Here is a 23398-nt window from a genome sequence, read left to right as displayed (position 1 = left end):
GTTGTGAGATATAGCAAATAAAAATACAGGATGCCAAATTAAATTTGAATTTCAGATAATCACTAATTTCTTGGTACTGGATAACTATGTCTCACACAATATGTGGGACACGCTTATAGTAAAAACTTACTTGTTATTCAGCTGTAATTCAAACTTCCTGTACTTTATCTAGCAACACCAGGTAAGGGGAAGGAGCATGTGGGGGTCCACCTGATTCAGGCCGATGACCCCAATCCCAAAGGTGCTACCAGTCTCCTGGCCCCCTCCATGCCTCCCAAGCTCCTCAGAGGTTAGCTTGCTCTTCTAAAAATATTTTTAAGGACTAGCCCCACCCTGGTGTTCCAGGAGACTTTTTCAGGGCTGTTACAGGCCAAAGGACATACTGGAAACTTGTTTCTTTGGTCAGAGGTTTCTTTGTGGATGTGCAACAGCAGGAGACCTCGAGCAGAAAGGTGAGTGGGCACCAAAAGGGAGAAGAGCCATGACCTCAGCACCCTAGGGCCCTGTAGACCACAGGGTTTGGTGTCCCTGCACTTCCTGGACCTACTAGGCTTGGGATAGGCCAGGTGACCAGAACAGGAATTATAGTTGTGTTGGAGAGGAAAGGTCTTGGGGAAGATTAGATGATAGCTCAAAGATTAATCTCCATCCTTACTGAGACCCTGACTTCTAAAATCAACTCTGGTCCTGTGCCCAGGCCTCAGCCTCCCTCACCTCTGAGATGCACTCATCTCTTTCATTCCTGCAGAGATGAACAGGAAGAGGGTCCCCAGAGTTAAGGGGCTTTGGTGCTTGGAAGAAAGATGATCTAGCTGTCTGAACCACAGGCCCTGCCTCCTGGGATGGGCCCTGGCCAGCCCAAAGCTCTTCTCTCTGTAGACCTGAAGCTTTGAAGGATGTGTAGAAGGCAGGCCAGTAGTCTCCCTCAGCTCAGATCAGTGCTTCCTTCCAGCCCAGCTCAGCTTGGGTTGTGGTGAGAACATAGGCCTGAAGTGAGAGCCCCAGCTCTGCCCCTTCCTAGCTGCAGCTCCACCTCTCTCAGCCTCAGTTTCCCATCGGGAAAAATGGGGCTAATCCAACTTGACCTTCCCACCTCATAGGGAGACATGGTAGATGAAGGTGCCTTACCCATGATAAGAACAAACAACGAGAGGCGTTAAGATGCTCCTTGGAGGAGTGCACCCTGTTCCCTCCCAGAACATCCTCTCCCTTTTTTCCCCCCAGGAATACACACTTGTGGGATATATTAGTGATGGTGTAGATTTTGTCACTAGTAACTCCAGCAGAAGAGTTGTGATGTAAGAAACCAGGACTGCAGTGGGAGATCTGTGGGGCACCAGTCCCCTTCCATCTTGTTGCTCCATCTGCTTGGGAACTGGCCTCACTCACGTGGTTTAGAGGGGCTCACCACCATGTCCACATTCCAGCTAGAGGGAAGTGGAGGGTGTGTGTGTGCTCCTTTTCATTAAAGGCATGGCCTGAGTGATGTATCTAAATCACCTCTACTTGCCTCCTATTGGCCACATCATAGTCACATAGCCAAAGCCAGCTGCAAAGGAGGCTGGGAAATGTAGTCTTTCTTTTTGGGTGGCTACTTAGCTAAAAATCGGGAGTTCTAATATTATAGAAGAAAGAGAGAATGGATTTTAAGAGACTCTGGCAGTCCTTGCCACAGATGTCAGCAGTTTTCTCACTCGGCACTTTAGTTGGCTGAATTGATGTTTACTGAGCATGGATTAAATGCCAAACCTTTTGCAAGAATCTGCGGAGGCAAAGAGGAAACAGTCCCTGATCCAACCTGGTGTAATGGAAAGGGTACATTGGGAGCTGAGAGACTGGCAGTCAGTCTCTTGAGGGCTGAGATCCGGAAATACTTAGTACCTTGTTCTGTGGTCTCTGAGTAGCTGACTGTGTCCTAAATCACTGCTTCCTGGATGGAAAGCTGTGGGCTGGGCCATTTCAGGCGAGCTTGTTTGGAAGGGAGTAAAAGGGTCGTGGGGAGGGAGATATCCCTGGAGCACTTCATGGCCTGGCTGACCACAGACAAGATGGGCAATCTGAGTGACCCACTGAATGCATGTATTACTCAGGACTCTTCAGTTGCAAGTGACATAAACTTCACCAAAATCAGAGAAGGACAAAATAAAGGAAGAAAGTAAAGGAATTTATGTTTTAGGAGTTTACGTAGCAAAAGGCAGTAAACTCATTTCAGGCATGTTGGATCCAGAGGCTCTAATTATACCACCAGGAATTTCTCTCTCTGTCTCTTGGCTCTGCATTTTTCTGCTCTGCTTCCTTCCCAAATAGTACAACAGTGGCCACCAGCAGCACCAGGGTCTCCTTCCTATCAGATTAGCAAACCCAGCGGGAAGAGCATGCCTTTTTCTCAGGCAGTCCCGCAAAAGTTTCAGGCCAGACTTTCAGTGGCCCAAATTGGGTCATGTGCCCTTTCCTGAACCAATCATTGTGTCCCAGAAGGTGAAGTCTCCTGATTGGCCAGGCCTGGGTCATGTGCCCACACCACCGGTGCTGAAGAGTGGTATCTGCTCTGCTTACTTCACCTAGACTGAAAGCTGGGGAGCTTCCCAAAGGAAAATTGGAGTGCTGTCACCACAAGGGGAAAAGAAAGGGGGCTGTTGAAATAGCAGGTGCCCACAATGGGGATTCACATCGTCCCAGCCAGTCCCTTGTGGCAAGGGGCAGAGTCGGCTAAGCCCCCATGGCATCCGAAGAAGTGAACATCTGAGCTCTCACTGCCCTTGGAGAGATGAAGTCATATGTTCTGGGGGTAACAGTGTGGGCTCTGGAACCACACAGGACTAGAATGAATCCTAGCTCTGCTCCTGTCACTTTGGGCCAGTTCTTCTACCTCTTTGTGGCTGTTTCTTCACGTGTAAGTTGAGAATAAACAGCAACAGCATAGTAAAATGCCTGGCTCTGAGGCTGACATGTGGCAGGCACCAAATGCCTAGCAGCTCTTATCTTTTTGGATGCCGTCATTCCAAGTGAGGTCCTTCTAATGGAGAAGTGGCAAAACTTTGGTTCTTGGATTATATATAGGAGGGCACCATCTTTGGGTGGGTAAAACGTTTGAACAGTCCTGGCCCACCGGGCAATTCTTTAGACAATTAAGATTCTTTAATGAAGAACAAAACTGCTATTGTCTGGGCTCTGTATGGGCCCAAGTTCCTTGATAGGCAAATAGTGGTGCTTGAAGGGTGGGGGAGCCTGGAGGTACAAGATACCCGCCATTGAGGTTATTTATTAAGGACGGGGTAAGCAGATCTCTCAGAGGTCTTGAGCCTGGGTGGCACTGCCCTGTCCCGACGCTCAGTCATGTGTCTAAGTCATGCCAAGAGGTACATGGACCAGAACGGTTCAGGAGATGTAATTTAGGCTGCTCTCTTTGGGATCTTCAACCCTCCTTGGCTCACGCTCCTGGACTGACCTATATAGGAGATCTATGGTGGTGGTTTTCTTTTTTCAACTTTACCAATATGCTGGAAATGCCCTATCATGGCTCTATGCCCTCAGTTTTAGAGTTTCATCCTTTTCAAGATATAAATACCTCTGGAATGGGTTCGACTTTAAGTGGTTAATAACTGTTAACACCTCTCTGGGAGTGGAGGAGCTAAAACAAGATTTATAAGGGAAATGAGACAGGGAGAGAAGGGGGCCTTGGGTATGGAAAGGGGTGGGTTCAGGCCCTACTGGTAGGGACAGTTGTTGGGACAGGGAGGCCGTGGCTGCCTCTTCCGTCCTAGCTCTGCCCCCAGAGAGCCACTCACACTGCCCGGCTCCCTGTTGCCTGGGACCCTGACGATAGAGGCAGCGAGTGTGATGGAAGAAGTCAGGATTTGGAAACCAGAACCTGGCGAGAATCTTGACTTTGCTACTTAGACACAGTGAGTGGCCCCAAGCAAGTGACTTCACCTCTCAGCAACTCAATGCCCTCGTCTGTTAAATGGAGATCTTCCCGCCTACCTGACGGGATCAGTACCAGAACTTATGGATTATATTTTAAGACCCCACAGTTTGGCTGACCAGCTGAAATTTCCCCCAAGTTGCTCTAGATCTTTCTGTTTTCATGGCAGCCCATTCCCAGGGATTCTCCCATCATTCCTGGGCCACAGACCTGACTTTAGAGACAGAGCCAGGCAGCCCATCAGACCCCTAAGGAGGGACTTATGGGGTTAGGTCTTGGCCTGGATCTCACCATCGGGTATCTTGTACCTTCAGGATCAAGCACCACTATTTGACTGTCAAGGAACTTGGGCCCACGTGGTGCCCAGACAATAGCTGCTTTGTTCTTTATTAAAGGATCTTAATTGACTGAAGAAGAAGAAAAAAATCCAGCTCTTCCTTAAGAAGCTCATAATTTAATAGGTGAAATGTCAGGGAAAATCAATGCCAGGCTGTTTCCTCACAGCCTCATTATGCCGTCCATTAAACATCTTTTATGTTTTGTTTATAGTTGCTCGTTTTATTTCCTCCTGTTATTCCTCCCCTCCCCCACTCTTTGTTATAAAAGAACATTTTAAAATTTATGATGTTAAAAAGGGACATGGGCTGAGAAATTGAGTTACGAGAAACCCAACAGTTGTCCCTGGCAGGGCTGGGAAATCCAGCCACCGCAAGGAGGAGATGTCCCCAGCCGCAGACTTAGTGGGCCTGGGGTCAGCACATTTGAGCAGTTTGCTGACCTGGAGGGTTTTCCTGGGGGTAAGAAGGTCCTTGTTTGTTGGGTGATGGTCAGAGAGGCCCTGGGGGAGCCCAAGGGGAGAGAAGAGCAAGTGAGCCTTGGGACTCTCCTTTCGCCCTCAAGGAGAGAAACTGTGGGCTCTGTAGTCTAGCAGAACCCAGCGAGTCAAGAGAGGTGCTCCCCAGGATGTGGTCTTGTTTATGATCCTCTGAAGGCGTAGCTTGACATGCAAAGCAAAATCTTAGGAAGCGAGACCTCTGGCCTCATCAGCTGGGTCCTGCTTCTTCCTGGCCATGCTCTGGCCACCAGCGTGACCACTTGGGGGATGGCCCAACCTCAGGAACAACCCAGGCTCAAGATGAAGCCATCCCCAGCCTGTAGGTCTACAGCCTTGGCCAAGCGAATGAGCAGAAGTAAATTTCTCTGGAGCCTTCCAGATGCTGTGCCTGTGGCCCCCTTCCCTGGGATTCTGCTGAATCAGCCTGGAGATCAGGGTCTGGACTAGCTCCTGTCAGGCCATCAGGAGAGAAAAGGTGTTATTTCCAGAGAGGTTGGAGGGGTTCCATTGCGGTGTAGGTTTCCCCAGGATCAGATCCAGAGAGGAGGAGTCTAGTGCAAGTCATTTATCTGGGAGTTGATCTCGGGAAACGTAGCATGGGAGTGGAGGAAATGAGACAGGGATGGGTAAATTATTGAGTATGTTACCATCTTGGGCAACTGGGGCCTAACTCTTCTGGGAAACTCTGGGAGACAGTGTAGAACAAACCCTAGGGAAGAACCAAGGCTTTGAGGTCAAAGCTTACCCTCCCTCCATCCCCCCTCCTCTACTCTGGGCCAGGCCTGTCAAGCACAGAGACTACAAAGATGGAGAGGTTGCAGTCCTAGTCCTCAAGAACTTTCCTGCACATGGAGAAATAGAAGCTGAGAGATAGCTGATAAGAAAGGGGAAGGGAAGTTCTGCACAGGAGGCTGGCATGGCCACTGGGAGTGCACAGGGCTGGGGGCCAACCTTGCTGTGCTCCTTCCTTGTAGCCACACGGGCCCAGAGATCAATTTTCCAAGCCAGAGACTCAAATGGAGGCAGTCATTGCTACTTGAAACCCCTGCTCTGGCTGTAAAGGCGGTTTGGCATAGAGGTTAACTCGTTTTTACAGACTAAATTTTGCTCTATCTCCCCAGTTCATATGTTGAAGTCTTAGCCTCCAATATTTGGAGATGAGGCCTTCAGGTTAAATAAAGTTTTGTGGATGGGGCCCTAATACAACAGGATTGGTGTCCTTATAAGAAGAAGAGACACCAGTGAGCTCTCACTTTCTTCTTGCATGCACCAAGGAAAGGCCGTATGAGGGCACAGCAAGAAGGCAGCTGTCCACAAGCCAGGAAGAGAGGCCTCACTGGGAATCAACCCTGATGGGACAACAGTCTTGGACTTCTGGCCTCCAGAACTGTGAGAATAAATGCCTGTTGTTTAAGTCACCAAGTCTATGGTATTTTATTCTGGCAGCCCAGACTGACGAAGATACTCCTGAACCCTGGAACCACACTATGTGGGTTTGAATCCTACTTCTGTTTACACATAAGCCATGGGATCTTGGAGAAGTTTTTACTTATTCTCAATTTCCTTATCTGTAAAATGGGGAGAATAATGACACTGGCCTCTATCAGTAAGCTATCACTGATGTAACAACCCACCCACAACTCAGCGGCTGAGAAAGATAAGCACTTCAGCCTGTGGTTCTGTCTCAGCTGCGTGTATCTGTAGTCAGCTGTGGGTTGGGTAGAAGCTCAGCTGATCTGGGTGGGGATCTCTCACAAATTTGGTGTCAGCTGACAATGAGCTGGTCTGCTGGGGCTCAGCTGGGGCTGCAGGCACAGACATAAAAGGTACTGTTCATTCCCCCAGGCACACTATAAATGCAGAGTAAGGGCTGTCTTTCTCCAGTAGGCTGGTCTGGGCTCCTTCATGGGCAGCTGAGGTTCAAGGCAGCGAGTGGGAGCTACAAGGCCACTGGAGGTCTAGGCTTCAAATGGACACTACATCACTTCTGCTACATTCTATTGGCCAAATCTAGGGTCACAGCCCAGCCCAGATTCAAGGGGAGGTGAAAGAGATGCCACCTCTGCAGGGGAGTTGCTGCAAAGTCATATTGCAAAGGAAGTAGATTCAGAGAGGCCATGGATTGAGGCCCTGATGCCATCACTCTCCTCACAGGGCGTTTGGCAGACGAAATGAGGTCCTCAAGTGCTGGGACAACCTGTGAATTTGTGTGCTGCGTATTCGTCACTGTGCCTGACATGGAGTGAGTACTCACTAAGGTGGGCTCCTTTTCCTCCCAGCAGGCTGGTGGGATCCTGCTGTCCCTCTTCTCCCAGTGGTTGAAAGGGTATCCCCTGTGGTCTTTACAAATAAGTCAGGAAGTCCTCAGGCTATGATGGACTCATGGGTCATGAGTCAGAATCTGATCATTTTAAAGCCATAGCTTCTGCTTGCTCAAACTTTCCCTTGACAGGGCGAACACAGGGGTGCACAACACACAGACACAGACACACACAGGCACAGGTGGGTGTTCCTCATACCCAGACACACACAGGCAGTGAGATGTCCCTGTGTACCCAGACACACACAGGCACAGAGGTGTCCCTGAATACCCAGACACACACAGGCACAGCCAGGTGTCCCTGTGTATCCAGACACACATAAGGACATGTGCACACTGCGCCACGCGCCCCGCCCCATGTGTACCTCACAACACACAGATGCTGGGCACCTTTCCTCACACGCAGCCCGCAACACACAGATACCGGGCATCACCCTCCATCTACCTTATATGTGACATATGTCCTCACACAGACATAGGGCAGTTGACACGCCCAGCTGCTGTCCACACACAATGTATACACCCCATGCACAGGCACACGTGCTCACACATACCTGCACACAGATGGGCAGGAAACACACACTTCACTCCCACACAGACTTAGGTTGGAGTCTGCTGGCTGGGGCCCAGCAGTCCTGGCCACTTCAACTCCCAACCTCTGCCCACACTGTGTCTTCTCTGTGCCCTTTTGGCAAGGGCTCTTCAAAGGGGTGAGAAGAGTGGGGGAGGGAGGCTGGCAGGTAGGACAGGTGTTTCTGTCTGGCTCCTGTGCTGACGGGGTCTGGGAAACAGCAGAACTGAGGTGGCATTAGTGCCAATGGGCAGGTCACAGGGTGCTCTGTTGATGCAAAATAGGAGGAGCTGTGGTCCTCCCCAGCTTGAGATTCAGCACCTGAAGGCTGAATGCCCCGGCTGCCAGCTCCCATGCCTGCTCTGCCCTCTGGGAAGGAGGCCCAAGCCCCAAACAAAGCAGGCTCATTGGTGCTCCCCAGACCCAGCCATCCCCTACCTGGCGCTTGGTTTCAAGTGACCGTGAGGGTGAAAAGCCCCAGGCTTCCCAAAGCACATGGGCTATGCTGCAGCTTCTTGGCCATCAGCCCCCAGCAGGTGCCACCCAGGGCACAGATCAGGGAGGCAGCCAGGTTCTGCAGCTCAGCCTTCTACCTCTGAGATGGTCATGGCCCAGCGAGCTGCCACAGACTCTCCTGCAGACAGTGACTGCAGCTTTGGAGGGGTTTACTGTTTTCTTGGGTTTCTGCCTCTTTGGGTTGACTTATCCCAGAATTTGGGCCCTCTGGGTTTGGGATGTGCTAGGGACAGAGCATGGGGTACTGCCGGGAGGCTGAGAGATCTATCTGTGGCCTGAGGACAGCCTGGCTCTTCTGGTGAAGGGACCCCAGCAGAAAGACAGGCAGATCTGTGGTCTGCCTCAGGGGCTGGGTCTGAGCACTTTAGAGACCCACATACCCACATACCTGTGCAAGGTAAAGGGAGAGGGGAATCTTCAGTGCCATGGGACAGGGGCTAGAGAGGGTGAGGGGTGGGAGCCAGCAGCTGTGGGCACGTTGGGCAGGTCTGCCAGACAACCTAGAGTTATCTGTGTCCTTGATCTTGGTCTTGTTGGTGGTATAGGTGGAGATGATAGCGTGTGAACAAGCATGTGAGTGTGCTTTACTCCAGGGGCCAGCAGCTCCCACCCACTGCCCATTCCTGTAAATAAAGTTTTATTGGAACACATCCAGGCCCACTCAATTATATATTGCCTATGGCTGCTTTCCTGCTGCAGAGTGGAGTAGTTGCCACAGAGACCTGAGGAATTACAAAGCCAAATCTCTAAGCTCTGGCCTTTTACAGAAAATGTTTGCTGATTCCTGCTTTCCTTTATATTCTGAAAATTGAGAACCTGGGCTCCAGAATGAGAAAGACCTGGGATCGAACACTACTTCCTAGCTGTGTGACCTTGGGCAGGTCACTTAACCTCTCTGAGCCTCGGTTTTCCCGTCTATAAAATAGATATAACTGCACCTGCCTCACAGGGTTGCACAGAGACTTATAACACTCAGCCCAGCACCCGGCATGTGATCGGTAAATGGCAGGGTTTATTCAACATTTTCCTTGAGGCTCCCTTAAATTGATTTTTTGTTTTTTGAGACAGGGTCTTGCCATATTGCCCAGGCTGGTCTCAAACTCCTGGGCTCAGGTGATCCTCCTGCCTCAGCCTCCCAAAGTGCTGGGATTACATGCATGAGCCACCGCGTCCAGCCTAAATCAGTGATTCTGCAGGTGCCTGGTAATAAGAATCCCTACGTGTCCATTTGTGGTGGAGGGGGCGTGGAGGGAGGGAGTGTTTGATAGAAACACAGACCCCTGAGGCTCACACCAAACCTGCTGAATCAGCTTTGCAGTGCATGTTGGTGAACCAGGAGACCTCATCAGGCCATCGGGGACAGGAGGGTAAGGCCAGCATGGAGATGGATGTGGCTTAGGGTGAACACCCATCCCTGTTTGCTTGGGACTAAGGGAAAAGTCCTGGTCAAACTGGGATGAGTTGGTCACCCTGATGTGGCTCCTTCAAATAACTGTCCAGTGGGATGGCCTGGCCAGAGCTCTGCTCCGTTGAAGCATCGCTCCAGGCCCTCCCTATTCTGGAGAGGGAGCACTACACAGTATTTGCCTGGGGGGTCCTGACCCTTCTTCCTCTGATGTACTCCCACCCCAGCAGGTCTCCCCATCTCTGTTATGCAGACTTCCATCATTTTTGGGTCTCATGCTTCCCTTGCCCCCATCAAGCCTGGCTCACAGGAAAGGATGACTTACCAGTTATTAACACCTTAGAATTAATTTCAGCAAGTGTGTTGCTTTTCCTGGGGGTCTTTGTATTTGAAACTTCCTTCTTGAGAGTGGAAGAAATAACTTTTTTTAGTGAGGGGTGATATTTATGCAATGAGGTCGCAAGCTCAGGAAAGAGATGTCTGGACCAATGCTGAGCAGTAACACCTATTCCTGCAAAGATGGCCCCAGGAGCTCTGAGGGACACTCAGGGGGTGTCTTCTACCCCCGAGGGAGACCCTGGGCCCCTGGGCCGCCTTGACCAGCGTTTGTCTTGACTTCCCCTGAGAATGGTGAAATCTTAGCTTTTGAGCCAAGAATATTGTTTTGAAAAAATGAAACGCCCAGTGAGTCCCTATAGTCCCCAAACCTCATTTTAAAGGGATTACAGCAGCTGGCTTGTAAATCCTGTTTCTTACGGTGGGAGGCTTAGAGCAGGGCTCAGGAAGAGACTAGGGTGGGGGAAAGAAAGGAGGTCATTTCATTTCCTGGAAAGGAAAGCCAGGCTCTCCTCCACTGTGGTGACGCCTGGGACGGGGCTCACTGTCCCCACCGGGGAAAACGGAGGGGACAGGAAAGGGCCCTGGACTTGGACTCTGGCCACCAGAGCTCTAGTCCCAGTTGTACCATCAATTCACAGGCAACCTGGGGGCCGCCCCTGGACCTCCTCTGGTCCTCTGTCTCCTGCATGACAAGGATTTGAGAATTAAAAAGAAGAGTTTTGATGTCTTTCCTTCTTCTCTTACCCTCCAAGCAGGGTACCCTCTCTGTGGGCTCCCTGGCATGTGAGGGGCTGACAGAGGTGGGTGAATGGATAACTGGGTAGAAATGTGCTGCCCAGGGAAGCTGTGGAGCTTTCCAGGGCAGCTGTGTGGTTGAGAGATTTCAGAAACTCTAATTTTAAAAGCTAAGGCTTATTTGAGGGTGGCGTGGGAGTGAACTTGGGGAAGAGATTTGACACCTGCTAGGATGTGGGACTAGGGGGAGGGAGAGGTGGAGAAGGAGGATTTTAAATACTCTTGGCTGTGTGTTGTGTAGTGTTATCCCCCTCCACAAAGTCCCCTGGAGGAAGCTTTAGTTAAGGTTGACCGGCCACCCCAGAGTCCTGGAGTCAGATGAAGAGTTATTTGGTGCGAGCGCCCATGCAGAAGCAGGCCTGGTGGAATGAACTGGAAGGTCCACTTCTATTTGACTGGTGTCTTCAGAATGCTGGGACTGGTCCAGACCAGTGCTGTTGGGGATGTTAGGGATGAATCACCAGCAATTTGGTAGGTGATTTTGGGTGGCATATAGGTGAACGTAGGAAAATCGTGATGCCTCTATTTAAATGGGTCTTGGGAGAAAATAACTTATTCAACAAACCTGCAATTTTGTAGATATTATGGCTTAGGGCAAAGTCCAAAGAGATAAAGAAACATAAATATGTTAATAAACTGTGGGTTGATTTAAGGAGAATGTTAAATGATGCCCTGACCACAAGGTCATTGGCTGTAAAGGTCAGCAATGGCCATCAGGAGGACTCCAGGAACTCAGTGGGTGCCAGGAAGCCCACCTGCAAAGGTCCTGGCTCTAGGCCACTGCCTACACCCTTTGTGCTATGAGGTTGCATAAGCCTCTCCTCCTTAAGAGGAGTAGGGAATGCTGGGGAACAGAAGGGCAAATGAAGTGAAGGAGTTAATGCCAAGTGTTCCAAAGACTGGATTGGAATGAGTTTTGAACCAGACTGAAGAAAACTCAGCTTCTCTTTCTCTCTCCCTTCTTCCTTTCCTTCCTTTGTTCCTTCTACCCATTGGGTGCAGATTCCTAAGGGCAATTTTAAAGGCAATGTATTCTTGGTGTAGTAGTCCGTCCTTGCACTGCTATAGAAAAATACCTGAGACTGGGTAATTTATAAAGAAAAGACGTTTAATTGGCTCATGGTTCTGCAGGCTGTACAGGAAGCATGGAAGCATCTGCTTCTGGGGAGGCCTCAGGGAGATTTTCCTCATGGCGGAGGGCAAAGTGGGAGCAGCCATCTTATGTGGCAGGAGCAGGACCGAGAGATAGGGAGAAGGTGCTACACACTTTAAAACTATCAGATCTCGTCATAATTCTATGATAAGACTGTCACCAGAGCACATAGATAATTCTATGGTGAGATAATGCTAAACCATTCATGAAGGATACACCCTCACGATCCAATCACAATCACCTCCCATCAGGTCCCACCTCCAACACTGGAGATTACAATTGAACATGAGATTTGGATGGAGACACAGATCCAAACCATATCATTTGGCAACCCTGAGCCACCTAAAACAGTAATGCTACTGGACGACCTTCACCCTCACAAATAATATTAACAAAACTAAAATAAAACGTTGGTTCAGTAACACCGCATCACCCTTTCTTGAACAGTATTACATGAGCAAACTTAAGGCTCTGAGAAGTCCTGCATTTAGCAAGAATGTACTTGACAAAATATTTCTCAAAAGCATCTGATTCTGGGAAGTTCTCTCCCTATAACGTGTATTAATATCCAGCAGAATCGGCTACTGAAGAACCCATTTTGAAAAATGCTGGACTAGAAGCCGGTACTGGTGCCTTCCATATACATTGATGATTGGAAAACCCCATGAGGCAGTCGGCATCCAGGCCAGGCTCTCCTGGATGGGCAGGAATGAGGCTTTCGGCCAAAATCTGTCCCTTACTTCAACATTGTCTTCACCATGGAGAAGTCAGAGTGACCTGCCAGCTATGGGATGGGGTGGGTGGGGTTTCAGAGTTTCCCAAACAGTCTAAATCATGCCTTCCTACTGCTCTGGCCTCCTTTTGCCTCTCTTATTGGGATTAGAAAAAGAATGACAGCAGCAAAAATACAAAACACCAAACAACAAAAACCAAGACTGAACAATACCCCAAGCCACATCAGAGGAGCCTGCTGGGCACCCGCCTGGGCAGAGTGGGATGTCTGGGTACCACTCCCAGCTCTGCCCCCTGGTCAATGCCAGTGTAGTCTCTGGGGACCTCAGTTTCCCCAACTCTTCCTTCCTTCTGGGCCACCCTCCTTGGGTGGGTGAGTGAGTGGGAGGCCAGGGCAGGCTTCATGGCAAAATCTCAGCTGTAAGGTGGCTAGAGACTCTTGATTTAAAGATTTAAAATGGTCAACAGCCAGAATCCCAGATTAATCACAATTAGCAAATTAACATCTGTTCAGCATTTGACAGTTTACAAAGCAATTAGGTAGTCATTCCTAAGATGAGCCCATGAAGTTAACAGTGCTTCTCCCCTCCATCAGTGAGGAAACTGAGGCACAGAGAGGATAAGCAGCTTGCTTGAGGTCACACAGCTAGCAAGTGGCAAAGCTGTGCTTTGAGCCTAAGTTTCTTGATTTTAACTAGACATTATTATGGAGCAAAAGACCTGGTCCCTACCTTTGAAGAGTTTTTGTTCCATTGAGGAAAAGAGGCTTATTCCCTTCTACCTTTTATTGTCATGTTTTGGGGGTGTGTGTATTCATGAATAAATTAATCTGTAAAGAATATTATAGATATTGTCTCACTCAGGAGATCTGAATTCAGAGAAAGGAGGAATTTCCATGGGGCTGGTGGATAAGGGAGAATTCTTAGAGGAAGCAGGCCCAGAGCTAGGCCTTGAAGGATAATATACACAACCCAAGAAAAGTCTTCAACATATCAGTCATTTACACCATAGTATAAAATTTATGTAGTAGCCCATCTCTAATTGCAGGAGGAAAGCAAAGCTTTCTGATTCATTCATTCAGGACAACATGTTGATCCAAATTGTGTGCTAGGAGCTGCACCAGCTTGCCCTCTGGAATAGGCCCTGCAGGGTTGTGGCATCCCTTTAAATGTGAGGAAGAAGGAGAGAGATCTACAAGAAGGCTGGGTCCCCCAGCCAGGGAGTAAGGGAGCAGGATTAGCACCCAGCACCCTGCCTATGCTTTCTACCCACTTCTCTCTGTCAGAGTGGCTGATCTGCCCTCCTGCAGGGAGTGGTGTCCAGATCTCAAACAGGGCTGGGTGCTCAGGTGCTGGGCAGGGGGTTTTGGCTGGAGGGCATATGAAGTAAAGGAAACCAGGATCTGAGCCTCTGGAGGGAGCAAGTTGGAGCTGGAGCAAGAGGCAACTGGGATCTGAGTGTCTGGTCCACCAAAGAGGCAGAAGAAGGAAAAAGTTCCAGAGAGAGAATTAGTAAAATCAAGGGAGGGTCAAGAGGTCAAGAAGTGGAGCTGGATGGAGGAGGCTGAGCCTGTAGGCATCGGGAAATACGCTAATAGGGGCTCCTGGTCAGGTTGGACAATTAGCAATGGAGTTGTGTTTCTAATTACACTTCTGATCTCAACCTGTTTGGTTAGTGAATGAAATGAGGTATTGAGAGTAGGTGGGAAGTCGCTTTGAAAGTAGGGTAGGCTTGCAGGAGAAAGTGATTTATGAAATCTTCATTAGGGGCTGTTGGCTCATCACTCTGGCATTTAGGTAGGTTGCCTGAATTTCTTCTTTTGACTTCCTACAGGGACTCTTGAAAGCAAGGTCCTCTTGATGTTTGCTCAGATCTCTTCTAGTCCCGGGGCTTTTCACATCTGTCTATAAGCATGAGTTTCCCAGGTGACCTGTCCAGCTAGGGTGGCCCCTCTGGGCTCCATCTCCATCCTGGGCCACTCAACATCACCCCATATGGTCTCCCTGCTTCTCTTCAGGTTCAATTTGTACCTGTCCTTGATATCTCCCCACACAGCCCACACTGGCCTTTCTGTCTCTTAAACATACCAAGCTTGGTCTCACCTCCAAGCCTTTGCCCGTGCTGTGCCCGCTGTCTGTAACACTCTTTCCCCAGATCCTCACAAGCCTTTTTCATGTAGGGCTAAGTTTAAAGATCTCCTCCTCAAAAAGGCCTTCAGTGGCCACCCCATCTGAGAAACAGCAGTAGCATTGCTTTCTTCTCTTTATGGTGTTTGAAAACAGGAAATTATGTATTTACTGTTTTGAGATGTAATGTCTATTTTATTAATGTAATATATGTATATGGTTTTAAAAGCAAAATAATATGATAAAAATAATATAATATAAAAAAGCAGCCTCCTGCCTGCCTCCTATTTGCTTTTCAAAAGCAACCATTTTTAGTTCTTTTAGCCACTATTGCTATTAATATTTGCCTCTAGATTTCTTTTTCTGTTTGTTTTTTTGAGACAGAGTCTTGCTTTGTTGCCAGGCTGGAGTGCAGTAGCATAATCTTGGCTCACTGCAACCTCTGCCTCCCAGGTTCAAGCGATTCTCCTGCCTCAGCCTCCCAAGTAGCTGGGACTACAGGCACGCGCCACCATGCCCAGCTAATTTTTGTATTTTTAGTAGAGATGGGATTTCACCATGTTGGCCAGGATGGTTTCGATCTCTTGACCTCATGATCTGCCCGCCCCGGCCTCCCAACGTGCTGGGTTGCCTCTAGATTTCTAAATATTTCTTGTATTAGAAGTTCTTGACATCTCTATTTTATACATTACCCACAGTTGTTCTACTGAAGGTTTAACTTTTACACACACGTACACACAGGACCATAGTCGCCCTCCATACTCTCTGAATAATTTATCACAATTTTTAATAAAAGTCATTATTCAGCTCTTTATAATCATGACTGTGAAAATATTGTTTGAGGAAAAGCCATGTGAAATAATGGAATTGTTTTCTTTCTTGCATAATTTTTGTGTTTTTTTCTGCGGTGATTTAGCAATTATTAAATTGCTTCTTGTGCTCATTTTCTTAGCTTTTCATGTGCCCGTCATTAATTCTTCCCTAAACTCTCTGACAGCACTTTAAAATGCCTCTTAATATGAACTAGCACATGAGTCCGGCCAAAAATGACACGTTTTAATTTCTTGGAGACAAAGCTCTGGGAGCTCCACCATGTCATACTCCAATGAGGATTGTTTGATTTGGGGGCACAGCTGTAGTTCTAGAAAATTCCATCTTGTTGGATCCTGGATCCCATTTTCTTGGTTTATGCTGCTCTTGGATTAGCACACATTGTTGCAAGGGGTCAAATAGTAAGTATTCTCGGGTTTGCTGGCCACATAGTCTCACAACTATTAGACTCTGCCATTGTTGTGTGAGAGCAGTCAAGCATAAATGACTGAGCATGGCTGCATTCCAATAATATTTTATTTACAAAAACAAGTGATGGGGTGCATTTGGCCAGCAGGTCATAGTTTGCCAACCCCTGGCTTACACCCTCTTTTTGATAGAGCACATCCTTCAGTAGCTTCTTGAGAAAGGGTGCCTCGGAGATAGTTTTTTAAAAAATTTGCATGCCAAAAAAAGTCATCATTCCACCTTCATGTTTGATTGACAGTTTGGCTGGATATTTAATCTGAGGCTGGAAGTCACATTTCCTCAGAATTTTTAGGCCATTCCTCTGTTGTTTTCTAGAGATGTGTGTTTCTGCTGAGAAGTTTGATACTATTCTGATTCTTGGCATATGATTTAGTGTTTTCTTTCTAAAAGTCTTTAGGATCTCTTTATCCTGGGGATTTTTGAAATTTCCTGATGATATCCCTTGATGATTTTGGTTTTCATCCATTGTCTGGGCAAATAATGGCTCTTAAAAAACATCTCATTCTAATAATCCACAGCCTTCAGTTTGGGGAAACTTTCTTGTATTATTTCTTCAATATTAAATGCTCCCCTCCCACTCCATTTCTCTATTCTCTTTTTCTGGAATTAATATGAGTTAGTTGCTGAAATTCTGGGTTGAATTCACTACTTTAAATTTTTTTCTTATTTTTTCTTTATCTTTTTTTGGTCTTTTTTTTCTGAGTTATTTCCTTCTCTCTATCTTCTATTGAATATTTTATTTTAGCTCTTACATTTAATTTTGAACAGCTATTTCTAAATCTGTTCCTTTTTATAACTGCCTGTAGTTTTGTGGATGAAATATCTTCCCATATGTTACGAGGATTATAAATTATAATTTTCTTCAGCTTTTTCCTTTGCTTCCTGAATTTATCTATGTTTCCCCAATCTCTTCTTCCCTGCACCCCTGTTTTGTTTTCTGCTTTTCATGTCAGAGGATTCCTTGGATCCCTGGTGATCCTTGGCTGTTTGCATTGGAGGAATGCTCTGTAAAGCTGGCTGGAAGCCTGTGAAAGTAAGCAGTTTGTGTGGGATTATTGGAGAGGGACCCAGACCTTTAGTTAGGAGTTCCCCAAATCAGTATCTCTCCGTCTCTTTCTTTGGGCTGAGGATTTCTACAGAGATGGATCCGCAGTCTTTTACCTCTTTTACCTGGTTGGGGAGCGGGTTGGAGGTAAAAGTCGGGCTTCCTGGGTTCTGCGAATCACGTGGGGAGAGGGGAGTAGAAGTTCCTTCCATTTCACTCTTCTGCTTGCTTCCTAAATCCAGGGTTTGTCCGCTGCAGTTTTTCCTGAGAGTCACCCCCACCTCCAGGCATCACTGGTGCATCAAACTCCCAGCTTTTCCTGAATTTTGTGGCTCAGATTGGCTGCTTTCTTTTGGGCACTCCCCTCTCTGGCCGTTGGGTTTCAGCTTTTCCCATATAAAAAGTCAGTTCTCTTTCACTTTCCATCTTTCAAGAGTTCTTTGACCCCATCCCCTGGCATCCTCCCCTTTTCCTTCCTCATTGCTGTTGTCGTTTGAGGGAAATTTTAGGAAGGAGTGGAGATAAACTCATGTATCTTAGTGGAAGTTCTCTTTATTCTGCTCTTGTCTGCCTCCCTGTTGGGCACCAAGGGGGCAGGAAACATGTCAGTCTTGTTTGTGTCTTAACATCATCCAAAGGGGCTGGGCAAATCTTAGATAAAAGCTGGCCCAGGAAAGGAAACCTGGGGCTATGTGGGGAGTTCAGGAGGTGCAGTGGGCAAGATGAGCCCCCTTTACCAACTCCTACTTAAAGCAGCGTCTCTTTCATCAATTTCTACCCACCCATTCATATACCTCATCTTTACTGAGCCTCTACTATGTGCTTGGCAGTGTGCAAAACCCTGGAGAGACAGCAATGGACAAGACATACATATAACCACTGTCATCATGGAGTCTGCAGTCTAAAGGATGAATTGTTAGTCAGGTGGGGTAAGCACTTAGGAAAAAAAACACACACTATGGTCCAGGAGGCTGAAGAAGTGAGAGTTAAGACCATTCGGATGGTCAGTGGAGATTAAGCCATCCTGTTGAGGAGAAGCCTGGCTAGACAGTGAAGTGTCCTGGGCAGAGGGGACAGCAGGGGCAAAGCCTGGTGTATCAGTTAGCTACAGCTGCATAACAAATTATTCCAAAATTAGTGGCAAAACAGCAATATTTATGATCTCACAGTTTCTGTGGATCAGGAATCTGGACATGGTTTTGCTGGGTCATTTGGGTCACTAGGTGGCCATCAAGGTGTCAGCCAGAGCCAAAGTCATTTTAAGGCTCAACCGGGGTGGATCTGTTTCCAAACTCACTCAGTTAGACATTTGCATGATTTGGTTCCTCCCAGGCTGTTGGACCAAAAGTCTCACCTCCTCCCAAGCTGTTGGTTCAACTGGTTCCTTGCTGTGTAGACCCATCCACAGAGTGGCTTACAGCACAGCAGTTTGCTTCATCAGAGCTAGAGGTGAGAGAGCAAGAGTGTGAGCAGGAAAGAAGTCACGGTTTTCTGTAGTCCGATCTCGGAAGGTCACTTTTGTAGCTTCATCCCATCACTGTTGCTTAGAAGTGGTTAGAAGGGAGTCACTAGGTCAAACCTACACTCGAAGGGAGGGGATTTCACAAGGGCATGAGCACCAGGAGGCGGTGATCACTGAGAGCCATTCTATTTATTTATTTATTTATTTATTTATTTATTTATATTTTATTTTTTGAGACAGGGTCTCACACTGTCACCCAGGCTGGAGTACAGTGGTGCGATTATGGCTCACCGTAGCCTCGAACTCCTGGGCTCAAGCAATCCTCTCACCTCAGCCTCCTGAGTAGCTGGGACTACAGGCACCCACCACCATGCCCAGCTAATTTTAAATTTTTTTTATTATACTTTAAGTTCTAGGGTGCATGTGCACAATGTGCAGGTTTGTTACATATATATACATGTGCCATGTTGGTGTGCTGTACCCATTAACTCATCATTTACATTAGGTATATTTCCTAATGCTATCCCTCCCCCCTCCCCCCACCCCACAACAGGCCCCAGTGTGTGATTTTCCCCACCCTGTGTCCAAGTGTTCTCATTGTTCAGTTCCCACCTGTGAGTGAGAACATGTGGTGTTTGGTTTTCTGTCCTTGCGATAGTTTGCTCAGAATGATGGTTTCCAGCTTCATCCATGTCCCTACAAAGGACATGAATTCATCCTTTTTTATGGTTGCATAGTATTCCATGGTGTATATGTGCCACATTTTCTTCACCCAGTCTATCATTGCTGGACATTTGGGTTGGTTCCAAGTCTTTGCTATTGTGAATAGTGCCACAATAAACATACGTGTGTGTGTCTTTATAGCAGCATGATTCATAATCCTTTGGGTGTATACCCAGTAATGGGATGGCTGGGTCAAATGGTATTTCTAGTTCTAGATCCTTGAGGAATCACCACACGTCTTCCACAATGGTTGAACTAGTTTACAGTCCCACCAACAGTGTAAAAGTGTTCCTATTTCTCCACATCCTCTCCAGCACCTGTTGTTTCCTGACATTTTAATGATCGCCATTCTAACTGGTGTGAGATGGAATCTCATTGTGGTTTTGATTTGCATTTCTCTGATGGCCAGTGATGATGAGCATTTTTTCATGTGTTTGTTGGCTGCATAAATGTCTTCTTTTGAGAAGTGTCTGTTCATATCCTTCACCTACTTTTTGATGGGGTTGTTTGATTTTTTTCTTGTAAATTTGTTTAAGTTCTTTGTAGATATTATCCCTTTGTCAGATGGATAGATTGTAAAAATTTTCTCCCATTCTGTAGGTTGCCTGTTCATGCTGATGGTAGTTTCTTTTGCTGTGCAGAAGCTCTTTAGTTTAATTAGATCCCATTTGTCAATTTTGGCTTTGTTGCCATTGCTTTTGGTGTTTTAGTCATGAAGTCTTTGCCCATGCCTATTTCCTGAATGGTATTGCCTAGGTTTTCTTCTAGGGTTTTTATGGTTTCAGGTCTAACATTTAAGTCTTTAATCCATCTTGAATTAATTTTTGCAGAAGGTGTAATTAGATCCAGTTTCAGCTTTCTACTTATGGCTAGCCAATTTTCTCAGCACCATTTATTAAATAGGGAATCCTTTCCCCATTTCTTGTTTTTGTCAGGTTTGTCAAAGATCAGATGGTTGCAGATGTGTGGTATTATTTCTGAGGGCTGTGTTCTGTTCCATTGGTCTATATCTCTGTTTTGGTACCAGTACCATGCTGTTTTGGTTACTGTAGCCTTGTAATATAGTTTGAAGTCAGGTAGTGTGATGCTTCCAGCTTTGTTCTTTTGGCTTAGGATTGTCTTGGCAATGCGGGCTCTTTTTTGGTTCCATATGAACTTTAAGGTAGTTTTTTCCAATTCTGTGAAGAAAGTCATTGGTAGCTTGATGGGGATGGCATTGAATCTATAAATTACCTTGGGCAGTATGGTCATTTTCACGATATTGATTCTTCCTATCCATGAACATGCAATGTTCTTCCATTTGTTTGTGTCCTCTCTTATTTCATTGAGCAGTGGTTTGTAGTTCTCCTTGAAGAGGTCCTTCACATCCCTTGTAAGTTGGATTCCTAGGTATTTTATTCTCTTTGAAGCAATTGTGAATGGGAGTTCACTCATGATTTGGCTCTCTGTTTGTCTATTATTGGTGTATAGGAATGCTTGTGAATTTTACACATTGATTTTGTATCCTGAGACTTTGCTGAAGTTGCTTATCAGCTTAGGGAGATTTTGGGCTGAGATGATGGGGTTTTCTAAATATACAATCATGTCATCTGCAAACAGGGACAATTTGACTTCCTCTTCTAATTGAATACCCTTTATTTCTTTCTCCTGCCAGATTGCCCTGGCCAGAACTTCCAACACTATGTTGAATAGGAGTGGTGAGAGAGGGCATCCCTATCTTGTGCCAGTTTTCAAAGGGAATGCCTCCAGTTTTTGCCCATTCAGTATGATATTGGCTGTGGGTTTGTCATAAATAGCTCTTATTATTTTGAGATACGTCCCATCAATATTTAGTTTATTGAGAGTTTTTAGCATGAAGGGCTGTTGAATTTTGTCGAAGGCCTTTTCTGCATCTATTGAGATAATCATGTGGTTTTTGTCTTTGGTTCTGTTTATATGATAGATTATGTTTATTGATTTGCCTATGTTGAACCAGCCTTGCATCCCAGGGATGAAGCCCACTTGATCGTGGTGGATAAGCTTTTTGATGTGCTGCTGGATTCGGTTTGCCAGTATTTTATTGAGGATTTTTGCATTGATGTTCATCAGGGATATTGGTCTAAAATTCTCTTTTTTTGTTGTGTTTCCTCCAGGCTTTGGTATCAGGATGATGCTGGCCTCATAAAATGAGTTAGGGAGGATTCCCTCTTTTTCTATTGATTGGAATAGTTTCAGAAGGGATGGTACCAGCTCCTCTTTGTACCTCTGGTAGAATTCGACCACGAATACATCTGGTCCTCGACTTTTTTTGGTTGGCAGGCTATTAATTATTGCCTCAATTTCAGAGCCTGTTATTGGTCTATTCAGGGATTCAACTTCTTCCTGGTTAAGTCTTGGGAGGGTGTATGTGTCCAGGAATTTATCCATTTCTTCTAGATTTTCTAGTTTATTTGCATAGAGGTGTTTATAGTATTCTCTGATGGTAGTTTGTATTTCTGTGGGATTGGTGGTGATATCCCCTTTATCATTTTTTATTGCTCCTATTTGATTCTTCTCTCTTTTCTTCTTTATTCGTCTTGCTAGTGGTCTATCAATTTTGTTGATCCTTTCAAAAAACCAGCTCCTGGGTTCATTGATTTTTTGAAGGGTTTTTTGTGTCTCTATCTCCTTCAGTTCTGCTCTGATCTTAGTTATTTCTTGCCTTCTGCTAGCTTTTGAATGTGTTTGCTCTTGCTTCTCTAGTTCTTTTAATTGTGATGTTAGGGTGTCAATTTTAGATCTTTCCTGCTTTCTTTTGTGGGCATTTAGTGCTATAAATTTCCCTCTACACACTGCTTTGGGCATTTAGTGCTATATAAATTTCCCTCTACACATTGCTTTCTGGTATGTGTCCCAGAGATTCTGATATGTTGTGGCTTTGTTCTCATTGGTTTCAAAGAACATCTTTATTTCTGCCTTAGTTTTGTTATGTACCCAGTAGTCATTCAGGAGCAGGTTGTTCAGTTTCCATGTAGTTGAGCAGTTTTGAGTGAGTTTCTTAATCCTGAGTTCTAGTTTGTTTGCACTGTGATCTGAGAGACAGTTTGTTATAATTTCTGTTCTTTTACATTTGCTGAGGAGTGCTTTACTTCCAACTATGTGGTCAATTTTAGAATAAGTGCAATGTGGTGATGAGAAGAATGTACATTCTGTTGATTTGGGGTGGAGAGTTCTGTAGATGTCTATTAGGTCTGCTTGGTGCAGAGCTGAGTTCAATTCCTGGATATCCTTGTTAACTTTCTGTCTCATTCATCTGTCTAATGTTGACAGTGGGGTGTTAAAGTCTCCCATTATTATTGTGTGAGAGTCTAAGTCTCTTTGTAGGTCTCTAAGGACTTGCTTTATGAATCTGGGTGCTCCTGTATTGGGTGCATATATATTTAGGATAGTTAGCTCTTCTTATTGAATTGATCCCTTTACCATTATGTAATGGCCTTCTTGGTCCCTTTTGATCTTCGTTGGTTTAAAGTCTGTTTTATCAGAGACTAGGATTGCAACCCCTGCTTTTTTTTGGTTTTCCATTTGCCTGGTAGATCTTCCTCCATCCCTTTATTTTGAGCCTATGCGTGTCTCTGCACGTGAGATGGGTCTCCTGAATACAGCACACTGATGGGTCTTGACTCTTTATCCAATTTACCAGTCCCTGTATTTTAATTGGAGCATTTAGCCCATTTACATTTAAGGTTAATATTGTTATGTGTGAATTTGATCCTGTCATTATGATCTTAGCTGGCTATTTTGCTCATTAGTTGATGCCATTTCTTCCTAGTATCGATGGTCTTTACAATTTCGCATGTTTTTGCAGTGGCTGGTACTGGTTGTTCCTTTCCATGTTTAGTGCTTCCTTCAGGAGCTCTTGTAAGGCAGGCCTGGTGGTGACAAATATCTCAGCATTTGCTTGTCTGTAAAGGATTTTATTTCTCCTTCACTTATGAAGCTTAGTTTGGCTGGATATGAAATTCTGGGTTGAAAATTCTCCCAGGTGCGGTGGCTCATGCCTATAATCCCAGCACTTTGGGAGGCTGAGGCGGGTGGGTCATGAGGTCAGGAGATGGAGACCATCCTGGCTAACATAGCGAAACCCCGTATCTACTAAAAATACAAAAAAATTAGCTGGGCGTGGCAATGGGCACC

This window comes from Pongo abelii, chromosome 9 (genome assembly GCF_028885655.2).
Source record: "Pongo abelii isolate AG06213 chromosome 9, NHGRI_mPonAbe1-v2.0_pri, whole genome shotgun sequence".
NCBI classification, from domain to species: Eukaryota; Metazoa; Chordata; class Mammalia; order Primates; family Hominidae; genus Pongo; species Pongo abelii.
This window is presented reverse-complemented; position numbering follows the sequence as displayed.